The sequence below is a fragment of the Coffea eugenioides genome, chromosome 2 (genome assembly GCF_003713205.1).
Source record: "Coffea eugenioides isolate CCC68of chromosome 2, Ceug_1.0, whole genome shotgun sequence".
NCBI lineage: Eukaryota > Viridiplantae > Streptophyta > Magnoliopsida > Gentianales > Rubiaceae > Coffea > Coffea eugenioides.
In genome coordinates this window covers 40,359,994-40,374,910 of record NC_040036.1, presented here as the reverse complement: position 1 = coordinate 40,374,910, position 14,917 = coordinate 40,359,994, and positions in this window count along the sequence as shown.

The window sequence follows — 14,917 nt, the reverse complement described above, 5'->3', positions numbered from 1 at the left end:
ATTCTGGTATCATTTCTCTGTTTTTGTTTTGAATATTGGATTCGCTTTTATTGTTGCCGGATTACGGTATGTGATTTTTTACTCTCATCTTATGATGACAAAAAGGGGCGAGAAATGGATGCTATGTGTGAGGGGGAGTTATTCTGAGATTATGAATTTGGCTCTTAATAGTTTTGGATGCGATGTTTGAGGGGGAGCTTATACTTATTTTTGTTTCTTTCCATCCACTGTTTTGTCATCATCAAAAAGGGGGAGAATGTTGATATTGATCCCTATCTTTTGATGTTTACAAAACAAATGGATGATACTAATATCTCTTCAAGATATACATTCAGTTATGAAGTTATTTGATTCCATGAACAATTGCAATTGAAAGAAGACAAAGGTTGCTAATAGCTGTCGGACGCACAAAAGGACCATATCGGACGGGCGACAACCATTGAGTAACTTCGGACGCATGAGCAACTCACACTCGGACGTCCGAAAATAATAAGCCAAGTCTTCTATGATCACTGACCTCGATCGGACGCTGAATATGTCTCCACCAGACGTCCGATAGAAACAAGATGATTTCTCAAATCTCCTTGTTTGCTGTCGGACGCACAAAGAGCTTGCACCGGACGTCCGATAGAAATGAAGAAAATTTCTCAAACTCACTGCCTGCTGTCGGACGCAAAAAACAGGAGTACATGACGTCCGACACTCCTAACGACTAGTTGACTGTTCAGTTACTTTCTATCCGTTGGGAGCATGAATGAAGCACTTTCTTGGTCTCCTGTAATTAGAACACGGTCAGATATTTCAAACAACTTTTGCACACTGAAAATACAAAAGATCTAGAGTGATTTTAGTGAGAAAATACTCTTGAAGGAAGATTTGTAGTTTTAGTGGTGTGTGGTTTATTGTAAGCTTTTCATTTGTGAGTGAATACTTCATGAGTGCAGCTCTGCGAGGGTTGTCTTGAGGGATAGTAAAATCTCCTGGCTTGACCGAGTGGAGTTCGGGGCAAGGAGGAGGTGAACCTTCCTTTGTACACAAGAGTCATTGTAATTCATCAACTTGAAGAAGTTTGTTTGAATTAATCTATAAGTTCAAGAGGAGTTGGGTAATTAATTGGTTTTTAATTCTTTTCTTTTTATTTACTTATTGTTACGTTTGTGATCTTTACATTTTTTATCTCTTCTACTTGGTTGTCTTCGATCCTTACAATTGGTATCAGAGCTTGGTCTCATTGAGATTAAGCTCAATCGGCTTAAGAGTAAATATGACAACCAATAATGCCATATTTTTTGAAGGACATTCTGTCATTAGACCACCTATGTTTAATGGGTCAAATTATGTGAGTTGGAAAGAAAAAATGATTATCTTTTTGCAATCTATTGATATTGAATTGTGATTTATTATTAGTGAAGGTCCATATGATGCCTCTCTTATAGACGAAAATACTCATAGATCTAGACCAAAAATAAGAAGTGAACTGACTGCTATAGATAGAGCTCATCTCACCTTAAATGCAAAACCATGAATGTGTCATATTATGCTTTAGAGTCAAGGGTTGTAAGTCCGCTAAAGAAATTTGGGACAAACTTAGAGAAATTCGTGAAGGAAGTGAGAATGTGAGAGAACAAAATAAGTCTATTATGGTTACCAAGTATGAATCGTTCAAGATGCAACTTCATGAAAATATTGATAAGATGTATTGTAGATTCAATGACCTTATTAAGGATTTAGAAGTACTGGAAAAGGAATACTCTCCTGGCGAGAAAAACAGAAAAATTCTGAATGCTTTATCAAAGGATTGGGAGAGTAAAGTGACTGCCATTGAAGAAGCTTGAGATCTAAATTCCTTACCTATTGAATCTCTTATTAATTCTCTAACCTCTTATGAGCTGAAGCTTAAGTCCAAAATGCAAGAGGAAGAGGATGCGAAAGTAAGAAGGAGCACTGCTCTAAAAGCATCTCAAGATGAAGATGATTCTGCCTCCCTAGATGAAGAAGATGCGGAAGCTGATGATAGTGATTTAGCTCTCATCACAAATAGTTTCAAGAGAATTCTCAACAAACGAAGGTTCAGAAAAGGAGGAAACAGTAACTCATTCCCAAATCAGTTCAGTAATACAAGAAACAAAGGGAAGCAAGAGTTCAATAAAAAGCAAACTGATAAATCCTTCGAGTGCGGCCAACCTGGACACTACATGTGTGAGTGTCCAGTGAAGAAGAGAAAATGTGAAAGCAAACCAATATTCAACAACTTCCAGTTCACATGGAATGAATGCAACTCCGAAGGTGAAATTGAAGAGGAAGAAGAATCTGCTCAATTGGCTTTCATGGCCATTGGAGATGATGAGATAACATCTTCTAACTCTCAATTTGATAGTGATGACGATCTTCAATCTTTTATTATAAAATTTCATGATAGTTTGAAAGAATCTTATGCTAGAAACAAGGAATTAAAATATAAAGTTGGCTTTCTTCTTCAGGACAACGCACGTCTTTTTCAAGAAAACAAAAAATTGAAAACTGAAAGTGATTTCTTAAAAAAGAGTGAGACTGCTTTACACTTTGAGTTTGATAGAAAAACAAATCTTGGTGAATTGTTCGAAATGGAACAAGGTAATTTGAAAAGAAGAATGGATAGTCTAAATGAGTTGTTTAAACACAAGAAACATGTCTGTTTTCAAAAGTATAGGTTGAATTCTAACTCCAACGAATTTGCTATTTATAAAAGAAGACAAGTAAGATTTATTAAACCGGTTCAAGTAAATTACTCTTTGGTTATGTGTAATTTTTGCTGTCAAAAATGTCACATGAAAAGTGACTGTTATGTGAGAAAAAACATGAGTAGAGGCATGAAATCCAGGTGGATAGTTAGACATGATAACTCTAACAAGTAGGAGATATTGGTAAGATTGATGACATTCTTGTTCATAATATTTTTTTTGTAATTCTCTTTTTGTATTTCTGATGGTTTGAACTGAGTTTTTCTTGATATTTTTTACTGAATTTGTATGATGTCAAAAAGGGAGAGAAAAGAACTATTCTGATCTAATGATGATTTGTTTTGTTAAACTCTCTGCGATATGTTGGTATGTTGGTGATTGCTGAATTCTGGTATCATTTCTCTGTTTTTGTTTTGAATATTGGATTCGCTTTTATTGTTGCCGGATTACGGTATGTGATTTTTTACTCTCATCTTATGATGACAAAAAGGGGGAGAAATGGATGCTATGTGTGAGGGGGAGTTATTCTGAGATTATGAATTTGGCTCTTAATAGTTTTGGATGCGATGTTTGAGGGGGAGCTTATACTTATTTTTTTTCTTTCCATCCACTGTTTTGTCATCATCAAAAAGGGGGAGAATGTTGATATTGATCCCTATCTTTTGATGTTTACAAAACAAATGGATGATACTAATATCTCTTCAAGATATACATTCAGTTATGAAGTTATTTGATTCCATGAACAAGTGCAATTGAAAGAAGACAAAGGTTGCTAATAGCTGTCGGACGCACAAAAGGACCATATCGGACGGGCGACAACCATTGAGTAACTTCGGACGCATGAGCAACTCACACTCGGACGTCCGAAAATAATAAGCCAAGTCTTCTATGATCACTGACCTCGATCGGACGCTGAATATGTCTCCACCTGACGTCCGATAGAAACAAGATGATTTCTCAAATCTCTTTGTTTGCTGTCGGACGCACAAAGAGCTTGCACCGGACGTCCGATAGGAATGAAGAAAATTTCTCAAACTCACTGCCTGCTGTCGGACGCAAAAAACAGGAGTACAGGACGTCCGACACTCCTAACGACTAGTTGACTGTTCAGTTACTTTCTATCCGTTGGGAGCATGAATGAAGCAATTTCTTGGTCTCCTGTAATTAGAACACGGTCAGATATTTCAAACAACTTTTGCACACTGAAAATACAAAAGATCTAGAGTGATTTTAGTGAGAAAATACTCTTCAAGGAAGATTTGTAGTTTTAGTGGTGTGTGGTTTATTGTAAGCTTTTCATTTGTGAGTGAATACTTCATGAGTGAGCTCTGCGAGGGTTGTCTTGAGGGATAGTAAAATCTCCTGGCTTGACCGAGTGGAGTTCGGGGCAAGGAGGAGGTGAACCTTCCTTTGTACACAAGAGTCATTGTAATTCATCAACTTGAAGAAGTTTGTTTGAATTAATCTATAAGTTCAAGAGGAGTTGGGTAATTAATTGGTTTTTAATTCTTTTCTTTTTATTTACTTATTGTTACGTTTGTGATCTTTACATTTTTTATCTCTTCTACTTGGTTGTCTTCGATCCTTACAATTGGTATCAGAGCTTGGTCTCATTGAGATTTAAGCTCAATCGGCTTAAGAGTAAATATGACAACCAATAATGCCATATTTTTTGAAGGACATTCTGTCATTAGACCACCTATGTTTAATGGGTCAAATTATGTGAGTTGGAAAGAAAAAATGATTATCTTTTTGCAATCTATTGATATTGAATTGTGTTTATTATTAGTGAAGGTCCATATGATGCCTCTCTTATAGACGAAAATACTCATAGATCTAGACCAAAAATAAGAAGTGAACTGACTGCTATAGATAGAGCTCATCTCACCTTAAATGCAAAACCATGAATGTGTCATATTATGCTTTAGAGTCAAGGGTTGTAAGTCCGCTAAAGAAATTTGGGACAAACTTAGAGAAATTCGTGAAGAAAGTGAGAATGTGAGAGAACAAAATAAGTCTATTATGGTTACCAAGTATGAATCGTTCAAGATGCAACTTCATGAAAATATTGATAAGATGTATTGTAGATTCAATGACCTTATTAAGGATTTAGAAGTACTGGAAAAGGAATACTCTCCTGGCGAGAAAAACAGAAAAATTCTGAATGCTTTATCAAAGGATTGGGAGAGTAAAGTGACTGCCATTGAAGAAGCTTGAGATCTAAATTCCTTACCTATTGAATCTCGTATTAATTCTCTAACCTCTTATGAGCTGAAGCTTAAGTCCAAAATGCAAGAGGAAGAGGATGCGAAAGTAAGAAGGAGCACTGCTCTAAAAGCATCTCAAGATGAAGATGATTCTGCCTCCCTAGATGAAGAAGATGCGGAAGCTGATGATAGTGATTTAGCTCTCATCACAAATAGTTTCAAGAGAATTCTCAACAAACGAAGGTTCAGAAAAGGAGGAAACAGTAACTCATTCCCAAATCAGTTCAGTAATACAAGAAACAAAGGGAAGCAAGAGTTCAATAAAAAGCAAACTGATAAATGCTTCGAGTGCGGCCAACCTGGACACTACATGTGTGAGTGTCCAGTGAAGAAGAGAAAATGTTAAAGCAAACCAAGATTCAACAACTTCCAGTTCACATGGAATGAATGCAACTCCGAAGGTGAAATTGAAGAGGAAGAAGAATCTGCTCAATTGGCTTTCATGGCCATTGGAGATGATGAGATAACATCTTCTAACTCTCAATTTTATAGTGATGACGATCTTGAATCTTTCATTATAAAATTTCATGATAGTTTGAAAGAATCTTATGCTAGAAACAAGGAATTAAAATATAAAGTTGGCTTTCTTCTTCAGGACAATGCACGTCTTTTTCAAGAAAACAAAAAACTGAAAACTGAAAGTGATTTCTTAAAAAAGAGTGAGACTGCTTTACACTTTGAGTTTGATAGAAAAACAAATCTTTGTGAATTGTTCAAAAAGGAACAAGGTAATTTGAAAAGAAGAATGGATGGTCTAAATGAGTTGTTTAAACACAAGAAACAAGTCTGTTTTCAAAAGTATAGGTTGAATTCTAACTCCAACGAATTTGCTATTAATAAAAGAAGACAAGTAAGATTTATTAAACCGGTTCAAGTAAATTACTCTTTGGTTATGTGTAATTTTTGCTGTCAAAAATGTCACATGAAAAGTGACTGTTATGTGAGAAAAAACATGAGTAGAGGCATGAAATCCAGGTGGATAGTTAGACATGATAACTCTAACAAGTAGGAGATATTGGTAAGATTGATGACATTCTTTTTTATAATATTTTTTTTGTAATTCTCTTTTTGTATTTTTGATGGTTTGAACTGAGTTTTTCTTGATATTTTTTACTGAATTTGTATGATGTCAAAAAGGGAGAGAAAAGAACTATTCTGATCTAATGATGATTTGTTTTGTCAAACTCTCTGCGATATGTTGGTATGTTGGTGATTGCTGAATTCTGGTATCATTTCTCTGTTTTTGTTTTGAATATTGGATTCGCTTTTATTGTTGCCGGATTACGGTATGTGATTTTTTACTCTCATCTTATGATGACAAAAAGGGGGAGAAATGGATGCTATGTGTGAGGGGGAGTTATTCTGAGATTATGAATTTGGCTCTTAATAGTTTTGGATGCGATGTTTGAGGGGGAGCTTATACTTATTTATTTTTCTTTCCATCCACTGTTTTGTCATCATCAAAAAGGGGGAGAATGTTGATATTGATCCCTATCTTTTGATGTTTACAAAACAAATGGATGATACTAATATCTCTTCAAGATATACATTCAGTTATGAAGTTATTTGATTCCATGAACAATTGCAATTGAAAGAAGACAAAGGTTGCTAATAGCTGTCGGACGCACAAAAGGACCATATCGGACGGGCGACAACCATTGAGTAACTTCGGACGCATGAGCAACTCACACTCGGACGTCCGAAAATAATAAGCCAAGTCTTCTATGATCACTGACCTCGATCGGACGCTGAATATGTCTCCACCAGACGTCCGATAGAAACAAGATGATTTCTCAAATCTCTTTGTTTGCTGTCGGACGCACAAAGAGCTTGCACCGGACGTCCGATAGAATTGAAGAAAATTTCTCAAACTCACTGCCTGCTGTCGGACGCAAAAAACAGGAGTACATGACGTCCGACACTACTAACGACTAGTTGACTGTTCAGTTACTTTCTATCCGTTGGGAGCATGAATGAAGCACTTTCTTGGTCTCCTGTAATTAGAACACGGTCAGATATTTCAAACAACTTTTGCACACTGAAAATACAAAAGATCTAGAGTGATTTTAGTGAGAAAATACTCTTCAAGGAAGATTTGTAGTTTTAGTGGTGTGTGGTTTATTGTAAGCTTTTCATTTGTGAGTGAATACTTCATGAGTGCAGCTCTGCGAGGGTTGTCTTGAGGGATAGTAAAATCTCCTGGCTTGACCGATTGGAGTTCGGGGCAAGGAGGAGGTGAACCTTCCTTTGTACACAAGAGTCATTGTAATTCATCAACTTGAAGAAGTTTGTTTGAATTAATCTATAAGTTCATGAGGAGATGGGTAATTAATTGGTTTTTAATTCTTTTCTTTTTATTTACTTATTGTTACGTTTGTGATCTTTACATTTTTTATCTCTTCTACTTGGTTGTTTTCGATCCTTACAATTGGTATCAGAGCTTGGTCTCATTGAGATTAAGCTCAATCGGCTTAAGAGTAAATATGACAACCAATAATGCCATATTTTTTGAAGGACATTGTGACGCCCCGAAGAAAAAAATGAGTTTGAGAACCCGGAAATTTTCTAATTTTCTAGTGTTTATTTTATTTAATCGTCCGTCTTTTCTACATTTTCTTTATTAGAAAAATTCCCCAGATAAAATTTATGAGCAAAGATAGTTTTAAAAATGATTTTTCTAGTATCGATTAGTTTTTGAGAAATTAAGAGCGTATTTTGGACGTGGGACCCGCTAGTGCGGTAAATGCATTATATTTTTGACAACTTGTTGGAATTTTGTATTAAGTGATATTATTTTACAAAGTGTTAAGATATTTGTATTGGAGAGACAAAAAGATAAGTTTTAAATCAAAAGGTGACAAGTGTCACCATCCTATTCACTATTGGACTTTTGACCATCTTACCTTAACTTTACTAAAACCAAAATTTGACCAAAAATCAAGCCATTTCTTCCTTCTCATGGCTGAAACTTGGAGAGCAAGAGAGAGAGAAAAACCTTCATCTTTCACTCCAATTTCTTACTTCAATCTTGAGTTTTAACCGATGGAATTGCAAATCACTCCATAAAAGTTGGTTACTAAGGAGATTCCAAGGTCTTGGTGGAGTTATTTTGAGAAGGAACCACTAAGCTACTATCTTTTGTGAGGTATCAAGGTATGGTGTGTAAAGATTCATTGTTTGTTTCCAATAATGGTGAATTAGAGACTTGTGATGGCTAAAGAGATGGTTTTATGGATTATTTCTTGATTTGTGGTTGAATTGATGAACTTTTATAATTTTTGGGGATTTTTCTGTTTTAATATGAACATGGTTGTGTGGCTATATATGATGATTGGAAATGATGTTTAATGATTCTAGAAGGTGGAAAAAGTGGAAGATTGCAAGTAAATTCTGTTTTGGAAGAAATCTGGAAAATTAGGGTTCTTGGTTCTTCATTCTGTCCGAATTTTTAGGTCATAGATAGAGGCCGAATTGGCCTTTACTCAAAACATGAAAGTTGTAGGGAATGACATTTTAGAGGTGCCTACAAAATTTCAGGTCAATCGGAGTAGTGTAGAGTGAGATAAGTCGAAATTACTATTGCTGTTCTGGTTTTACCCGAAATTGGGATTTGCGACTGTAATTGGTTGTTTTGGCTGGAATTGCTTCCGAATTGGTTGTTGAGGCCTTCTGATGAAATTTATCCCTGTTTCTTAGATTTCAACTGGTTTTGAAATTTCTGGATTTGGACTTGTAGAGCCTGAGTTATGATGTTTCCGCTTGAATGCGTTTTGGTGAATCTGTTTTACGTTGTTGATGAAGTATCTTGTATTTTTGACCTGTTTGCACTCAAAACTGGGCTGAGTGACCTTCTGTGATGTTGTAGCCCTGTCTTTTAGCTTCGAAATGGTGGGTCTTTCACCCTCATCCGACAATCGTAGTGTCTTTGGTGCCAAAACCGTAAAATGACGTCAAAAACTGTTTTCTTGGGTTAAAGCTTATTTCCATTTCCGGATTTTTCTGGTTTCCTTTAATGCTTATATATTCTTATGGAACCTTATTTTGGTAATACTTGGCCTTGGTTTATGACTTGTAAACGAATCTTATTGTGTTTATTTGAATAGTTTTAAGGCTTGTTTTCATTCCGATCATTTCCTAGCTAACTTTTGTACTTGTACTACTTTGAGCCTAGTGAACGGCTTTTGGGAAATGAGATGACTTTTGTGTGAGATGTTGGGACTGATTTGAGGTAATAGTGAAGCCTTAAGGGCTGGAAAAGTATGAAATTTAGGGGAAGTGCTGCCCGATTTTCTAGGCCGTTTGGTTCCTTTAAGTTGGATTTGCCTTTTGGTAGAAATGAAAGGCTTTTGGGTTGTTTGCGCCTAAGTCTTCATGTTACCTTTTTGTTTCCAAGAAAATCATGTTTTTGCACCCTTGCATTAGTATTTATTTGGGCAAGGCATACGACGTGTAGTCGAGCCTCACTTGTGCATTCCGTTTGCTCGATTTGGATATGAAACCTTCAATTGGTTTATTTTGATTATTTTAGGGTTTCTTGGCGATTAAGGCCAATCTGAAGGAAAACTTTTGAAGTTGAGCCGGTGAGTGTACCACTCCCCTCCATTGCTGTTTAACTTGATTTCTGCTCTGCAATCTTGTTTAATTTGTTGAGACGAGGGGTGTACTTTATCACACTCGTTCTCTTGTCTGTTCATATGCCAATTTACCATGCAAAATTTGAATCTGTTATCTGTGTCTGCATCTGTTCGGATTTCTATGACCTATGAGCTCAATCCTGTGGCTAAGTTATTCGAGTCGGGCCGGCAAGGGCCTGGACGATTAGATAACGAACCACGGTAGTCTGTTCGGGGATTTTGGGTATTGAGACCCTTGATTCCGGGTATACTCGAGTATTACCATTTATGTTCGTTTGCGGTGAGCGGGCCCGGTAAAGGGGTGTTTGGTGAACGGGATTCGGTGTAAAGAGGGGTCTACGGACGTTGGTTCTATATACGTTGGCGGAGTGTCAACTTCGATCAAGCTTCGGTGACTGCAAATGGGAATTTGGCTCCTGAGAGCCACCTGTATCCTTCCTATGTGAATCATTAGTTACTTTACTTTACATCTAGCATGTGTATGCTGATTTTGGTTAATGGTGAAATGCCAATGATTTTTCTGCTAATATGTCTGGTACCTCATTGAGTGCAAGCTCACCCCTTTCTGTTCCTTTTGTTTTCCTTACATGAACCTCTTTTGGAAATCATGATTTTGAAAAGCGAGTTGAGCTAGTTAGATAATCTTTTGTTCTTTTGTATAGCTCCTCGAGGGGAAGCAAACTCTAAATGTACTTCGTTTCACTGGTTCCATCTGAATTGTAAACCTAGCGACATGTATATATGAAAATGTTTTTTTTTTCCATGTGATTTTGGTAAGTTACTGTTAAGCTTGGCGGTTTTCAATCATTCAATTCTTTTGGGTCCTATCTCGTGTAATATCGGATTTGTGTGATTCGACTCCGTAGTCCTGGCGAGAGCTGGGCAGGCGGCCCGCCGAACCCTCTGGTTCGCCATAGGGGGAGGTGGGGTCGTGACAATTGGTATCAGAGCTTAGGCTTCAGATCTCTGTAGTGTATCCTAGGCTTGAAGTTTAGGATGCCGGACTGTGGGTTTGGTTTGCAATATTAGTGATTCTTGCGGGATGTCTTGACTTGATTAGTACAAGATGGAATGTCGAGGACGACATTCTTTTAAGGAGGGGAGTTTGTGACGCCCCGAAGAAAAAAATGAGTTTGAGAACCCGGAAATTTTCTAATTTTCTAGTGTTTATTTTATTTAATCGTCCGTCTTTTCTACATTTTCTTTATTAGAAAAATTCCCAGATAAAATTTATGAGCAAAGATAGTTTTAAAAATGATTTTTCTAGTATCGATTAGTTTTTGAGAAATTAAGAGCGTATTTTGGACGTGGGACCCGCTAGTGCGGTAAATGCATTATATTTTTGACAACTTGTTGGAATTTTGTATTAAGTGATATTATTTTACAAAGTGTTAAGATATTTGTATTGGAGAGACAAAAAGATAAGTTTTAAATCAAAAGGTGACAAGTGTCACCATCCTATTCACTATTGGACTTTTGACCATCTTACCTTAACTTTACTAAAACCAAAATTTGACCAAAAATCAAGCCATTTCTTCCTTCTCATGGCTGAAACTTGGAGAGCAAGAGAGAGAGAAAAACCTTCATCTTTCACTCCAATTTCTTACTTCAATCTTGAGTTTTAACCGATGGAATTGCAAATCACTCCATAAAAGTTGGTTACTAAGGAGATTCCAAGGTCTTGGTGGAGTTATTTTTGAGAAGGAACCACTAAGCTACTATCTTTTGTGAGGTATCAAGGTCTGGTGTGTAAAGATTCATTGTTTGTTTCCAATAATGGTGAATTAGAGACTTGTGATGGCTAAAGAGATGGTTTTATGGATTATTTCTTGATTTGTGGTTGAATTGATGAACTTTTATAATTTTTGGGGATTTTTCTGTTTTAATATGAACATGGTTGTGTGGCTATATATGATGATTGGAAATGATGTTTAATGATTCTAGAAGGTGGAAAAAGTGGAAGATTGCAAGTAAATTCTGTTTTGGAAGAAATCTGGAAAATTAGGGTTCTTGGTTCTTCATTCTGTCCGAATTTTTAGGTCATAGATAGAGGCCGAATTTGTGACGCCCCGAAAAAAAATGAGTTTGAGAACCTGGAAATTTTCAATTTTTCTAGGGTTTATTTTTTTAAACGCCCGCTTTTTCTACATTTTCTTTATTAGAAAAATTCCCCAGAGAAAGTTTATGAGAAAAAATAGTTTTAAAATGATTTTCTAGTATCGGTTAGTTTTTGAGAAATTAAGGATATATATATCGGACGTGGGACCCGCAAGTGCGGTAAATGCATTATATTTTTGACAACTTGTTGGAATTTTGTATTAAGTGATATTATTTTACAATGTGTTAAGATATTTGTGTAAGAGAGACAAAAAGTTAGGCAAGCAATTAATGAGAGGGACATGTGTCACCATATGATTAAATCTTGTTTTGACTTACTATTCAACCTTTTACCAATTACTAAATAAAACCAAAAATTGATCAAATATCTTCCATTGTTCCTTCAAGCTTGGCCGAACCTCCTCTTACAAGAAAAGAAAGAAAAGCTTCCAAGTTTCTTGCTCCAATCATGTCCAATCTCACAAACTAACCATTTAATCTTGAATTCCTTCCATAAAACCTCTTCAAGTAGTGATTGTGAGTTGTTGTGTGAAGTTTTTTTTGGAAAGTTAAGGTGACCAATAGCTATCTCTCTCTTGTTCTTAAGGTAAGTTGTGAGGAACCACCCTCCTCCTTTAATTGATGCTTAAATCATGCTTAGTGGTAGTATAAGATGCAAATTTATGGATTAAATCTTGAGTTTTGGTTGAATTGGTGAAGTTTTATTATTTTTGGGGATTTTTCTGTTTTACTATAAGCATGATTATGTGGCTATGTTTGATGATTGGAAATGATGTTTAAGGACTCTATGAGGTGGGAAAAGTGATTAATTGCAACCAATTTCTGTTTTGGACCAAAAATTGAAAAGTGAGGGTTTTGTGATGAACATTCTGTCCGAATTTTTAGGTCCTAGATAGAGGCCGAATTGGCCTTATCTCAAAACATGAAAGGTGTATAGAATGACATTTTAGAGGTGCCTGCAAAATGTCAGGGCATTTGGAGTAGTGTAGAGTGAGTTATGTCGTTTTTACTGTTGCTGTTCTGGGTGATCAGTATGTGCGAACTGCACTTGTAATTGGCCATTTTGACTGGAATTGGTTTGGATTTTGTTGTTGGTGTCTTCTGATGAAATGTAGCTTGATGCCTTAGCTATCATATGCCTTTAGAATCAATGCATTTGGACCTGTGTAGACTGAGTTGGACGAATTACAGCATTGTGTGATTTGGGAACCTGTAATTACGATTATGGTTTGGTATTCTGCATATTTGACCTAGTTGTGCTAGGATTTGGACTGAGTGACCTTCTACATTGTTGTAGCCCTGGTTCTTAGCTTCGAAACGGTGGGTCTTGGACCTCCATCTGATACTCGTAGTACCTTTGGTGCCATTACCGCAAAAGGACGTCAAAACTATTTTTTTGGTTTTGAGCTTAACTTTCATTTCTGAACTTTTCCCTAGCTTGACTTGTACTAGTACTACTTGGAGCTTGCTGAATGACTATTAGATGAACTTGTTGTTGTGTGTGTACCTTTGGGACTGGCTGAGGAAATAATGAAGCCTTGATGGCTGGAAAAGTAAAGAAATTCAGGGGAAGTGCTGTCCGAACTTTGAAGGGATTTGTTTGCATTGAGTTTGTGATCTAAGACTTGGATTTGAGCGAGGCAATGTTATATGCTGGATGATTTCTGAGCCGTGGAGGTGAGTGACCTCAAACTATTTCTAAAATTATTTATGAACCGTTTCTTGCATTATTTACTTTTGAACTGTTTCCGAATTTACTTTTGAACCGTTTCTTGCATTATTTACTTTTGAACTGTTTCCAAATTTACTTTTGAACCGCTTTCCGCATTATTTACTTTTGAACTGTTTTCAAAGTTACTTTTGGAACTGTTTTCTTACATATCATGCGTGCTTGCATATCAGTGTCTTGTTATTATTGATTTTGCTTTCAATGATTGTTAAAACGAGTTTTCTAGGGGAGTGTGTACTTTATCGCACTCGACCTAAATAAATATGAAAGTTTCAATGATTAATGATTAAATGCTACTTGCGCATGAATGTAAGCCTTTTGGGCTGAACTGGCCATTGCCCCTTGTTACCGGTCGTCTCGAGCCAGTAGCGGACTCGGTCGGGCGACTAGGAATTTGGTGAACGTTTCGGTATACTCGAGTATTACCTTGTAGGTTGGTGGAGCCTGGCCAAAAGCCAGGGACGGGGTGAATGAATGCTCGAATGAAAACAAATGAAATGAAATGACAGGAGAACGAACGTATCCTTTCATGAATGTTACTATTGCTTTACATTGTAAATGTTTCATGAATTATTGATAATCCATATTTACTGTTTTGCAAATGATGTAGTTGTTTCCGGATTTACCATTTAATTTATGACATCATTGCTATATGACATCATTGAAATGAACTATTGTGAAACCGATTTGATTAATGATTTCTGGGTTACTCGCTGAGCTTCTAGCTCACCCCAAAAATATTTTATTCCCCTCCACAGGGCTCAAGGCGAAGGAAGGACTTGGTGTGCTTATTCACGTGATTGGATGGCTTAGTTGGAATTGTTATGTTTTGAACAATTTGGATTTGGAATCCTTTTATGTATAGTTGAGAATTATTTCCGCTTCGCTGTTGACATGTAATTATTGGAGAATTTGATGTAATTTTTGAGATTTATATTGTAATCTGTTTGAGGAATGTAGTGAGCGACTGAGTCCCGGCGAGAGCTGGGCAGGCGGCCCGTTGAACCCTCTGGTTCGCCTTAGGGGGAAATGGGGTCGTGACAATTGGTATCAGAGCTTAGGCTTCAGATCTCTGTAGTGTATCCTAGGCTTGAAGTTTAGGATGCCGGACTGTGGGTTTGGTTTGCCATATTAGTGATCCTTGCGGGATGTCTCGACTTGATTGGTACAAGATGGAATGTCGAGGACGACATTCTTTTAAGGAGGGGAGATTGTGACGCCCCGAAAAAAAATGAGTTTGAGAACCCGGAAATTTTCTAATTTTCTAGGGTTTATTTTTTTAAACGCCCGCTTTTTCTACATTTTCTTTATTAGAAAAATTCCCCAGAGAAAGTTTATGAGAAAAAATAGTTTTAAAATGATTTTCTAGTATCGGTTAGTTTTTGAGAAATTAAGGATATATATATCGGATGTGGGACCCGCAAGTGCGGTAAATGCATTATATTTTTG